This window comes from Myotis davidii, unplaced genomic scaffold (assembly GCF_000327345.1).
Source record: "Myotis davidii unplaced genomic scaffold, ASM32734v1 scaffold370, whole genome shotgun sequence".
Taxonomy (NCBI): Eukaryota; Metazoa; Chordata; class Mammalia; order Chiroptera; family Vespertilionidae; genus Myotis; species Myotis davidii.
This window is the reverse complement of record NW_006288615.1, coordinates 18,109,570-18,113,041: the sequence shown is the minus strand read 5'-3', so window position 1 is coordinate 18,113,041 and position 3,472 is coordinate 18,109,570. Positions and strand designations below refer to the sequence as shown.

At 40.1% G+C, this 3,472-nt stretch overlaps 1 pseudogene; it reads right to left on the bottom strand.

Moving 5' to 3' along the window:
• Positions 1-714: 714 nt before the first annotated feature.
• On the bottom strand, positions 715-1,302 carry LOC102772291 (annotated as a pseudogene).
• Between the last annotated feature and the right edge of the window lie 2,170 nt (positions 1,303-3,472).

Below are 3,472 nucleotides of genomic sequence, written 5' to 3'. Positions count from 1 at the left end.
CGCAGACTTTCCACTCTTGGTTACATGCCCAAGAGAATTGAAAACATATCCATGAAAAACGTGTACATGGATATTCATACATTCTCTTTTGTTGGTTTAATATTGTTTATTAGCACAGTAACAAATGTAGACTTAAGTAGTTGGCATCATAGAACCAATCCACTGAGCAACTCCTATTCTACATATTACAGTTAACAGCTTAAGGTATTTTACTGCAGGTTTTCACAGGTCCTGATTCCAACCTCGAATCTTTTCACAATAAAGCAGATTGTCATATAAAATAAAATACATAATTACTCATTTCCTGTATGGTCTTATAGACACATGTCCATTTAATACATATGAGATGACAGTCTCTAAAAACGGTTAAATATCATTGTTCCTTTCCAAGAAGGGAAAACAAGTTTCAATTTTTTTAAGCAAAAAAGTATGTAGCTTTGGAAGGACTTCACATAAAAGGCCATGTGTGCAACCTGTACAAAATTAAGCTGTTTTAAATTTACAGACTACAAGCAACCAAATCCAAAGGTATATTCTCTGTGCTACATTTCAACTTACATGGCAGAACTAATGACAATTTTAAATGTTGCTAATACCAATTCTGTCTACCATAGCAACATACCTTACGTTACAACAAAATCTTAGGAAATGATTGAATAATGTCTGTTACAGAAATACCCTACTCTCTACCAACTCCCACCCTCTCTCACTCCTTCAAAATCTCTCTGTGACAGACAAATAATGTAAGAATTGTGAAAACCCAATTTGTGTAGCGTATCTCTTGGTCCATTATTCAGCCATTCTGTCATGTTCTGCTCTGTTGGTCATAGACTGAGTGGCAATACTTCTCACCTAGAGATCGGCAGGATTACAGTCTGTAAGAAGTGAGCAGGTAGAAAGGAGGGCTTTAGAAATGCTTAGTGCTGGACTCCAATTATCCTTCAGTATGTCCAAGCCAATGACTCCTTGCCTGTTATTCCAGTGATAGATTCTTGTCTGAAATGTAACCTTTGGAAGATTGAAGGGGTGTTCTGGGGTAAAAGTGGTATCGAGGAAGAATACACCTCCCTCATACACGGATGCTGGCAGCTCCAGGATGGTTGATCTCCATTCATAGATGTTATCGCCTTTGGACTAGCACTGCAGTTAGCTGGAGGATCTAAAGCGGAATCTGCCAGCTCCTTCCGAACCTTCTTACTCTTTCACTCTGTTTTTGGGGGTGTTGGTTTCTTTCTCAGTTTGCTGGTTGGAGGATGAAGATGAGGAAGAGCTGGTGCTGGTCCTCCAAGCATCATCCGACATGGGAAAACCCCACCTCACCCCACAGACAGCCCTCTTTTTGTGTCTGACTCCTTGTGTTGCTGTGGCAGCTGTTCTCATACATTCTTATTGACAATAGCCAGAAAATGGAAATAGTCCAAATGTCCATCAATTGTTTAGTGGATCCATGTGTTCTTAATGCTTCCTTATTTTCTGAAATGATCTTTCTTTGACCCAAATCCAGAATCAGCCATTTCTCCAAGGAGTCCTGACTTCTTTCATGATTGAGAAATGAAATGTAAAAACCAAAATCTGGGTACCAGGTGTGTTTGTTGCTACTGAGTTTTAGTGACTTCTAGGCACTGTCAGTGGACAGGGTCAGGTTTTCTGGTACTATTTTTTTTTAAAGCACCCTAGCCCAGCCAGCATGGCTCAGTGGTTGAACATCAATCTATGAACCAGGAGGTCACACAGTTCAATTCCCAGTCAGGGCACCTGCCTGGGTTGCGGGCTCAATTCCCAAATAGGGGGTGTACAGGAGTCAGCTGATCAATGATTCTCATCATTGATGGTTCTATCTCCCTCTCCCTTTCCTCGCTGAAATCAATAAAAATATATTTTAAAAACACATTCTCACTATAAACTTTTAAGATACTCACCCACCCAACCCCTATACTGTAGTCTCACGTGAATATTTATAAACTAGAGGCCCGATGCACAAAGACTCATGCAAGAATAGGCCTTCCTTCCCCTGGCTGTCGGCACCACCTTCGCTCTGGCCCGGAGCTGCCTCCCGCCTTCGCACACTGCCCAGAGGCCCAGAGCATCCCAGCCCAGCCACTGCCATCTTTGTCGTGTCAATTTGCATATTCCCTCCTTATTAGCTGTGAGCACCTCCATCTTTGTTGTGAAGTGATGGTCAATTTGCATATTCCATCTTTATTAGATAGGATTTCCAATTGTGGCATCCCACATACTAGAACCTCAGGGAAGCACATTGCATGATAATCTATAGAAAATGGTGGAACATGTAGTGAGAATGAGAAATAAGCCTTTGTTATAGACCTTTGAAATTTGGGTTCATTTGTTACAACCACATAAGCTAACCTATCCTGACTGTTGGAATAATTAGACACAAAGCACTGGGCGAGGTATATATAATCATTTGAACATAAAATAGCAAGAAGTATTAGGAAATTAAAATCTTGTTTTCTTTCACATAAATCAGTAAGGCATCAAAAGAGCAAAAGACCTATTAGAAAGCTCAAACTGCCCAAATTTTCTAAAAGGCACCTGATACTTATATCTGACATAATAAGGGCCAGTCTCTATATAACAGAAGTTGAAAACTGAAGAGAAACGGGTTAACAAGGGTCATGCTTTCCATATAAAAATCACTTCACTAGAATATGAGGACTCCATGTTACTGTACAGATTTATGAAGAAAACAGAATTCTTAATAGAGCCTTGGGCATCTGCTCCTATCATGGAGGGAAAGCACTCCCAGAAGCAAGTAGACAACATTTGCCTAGAACCTGCTATTATTATACTCCGTGCATATGGTAGCTAAAAACTCATTAGTTCTGTCATTCTGGCTGAAGTTGGCAAGCCACCTCCAGAAATATTTTATACAAGCAAAGGGACAGATGGCAATTTCCTTTGTTATAGGATGAGCTGGTCAGGGTAGTGGTCAGGCACACAGAACTCATCCAGATAAAAGTAAAACTGCCCTTACATAAAGTAATTTATTTGCAGCTTCTGATAAATTAATCTTCATGTGGTTGACTTCATTTTTGTCACCCAAGAATACATTATTAGTCAGATTTACATAATTTCTTTCAAATAAGATTACCAGTGGCCACCGTGAGGTAGACATATAATTATTTTAGAGCAGCAAAAAAAGAGGGTAGTCATTTTGCTTTAATTTCTCTCTCACAACTGTTTGTCTGCTTTTCTTTCCAGTAACACATTACCATCCTCTTTCTTTCAGTAAAAATGTCCCCATAATACTTGGAGGCTCCCTACCCTTATCCATGTGCTTTAGGTAGAGCTGGCCCTCACATCCATCCCCAGGCCTAGTGATGAATACATGACCCAAACCTGGTCCATCAGAATACTGAATCTCCTGCCTTCATGATTGATTCAGAGATAAGCATGTCATCCAACTTGGGCCAATGAGAGTTTTCCTCCAGTTTTGACTGGAATTATTAAG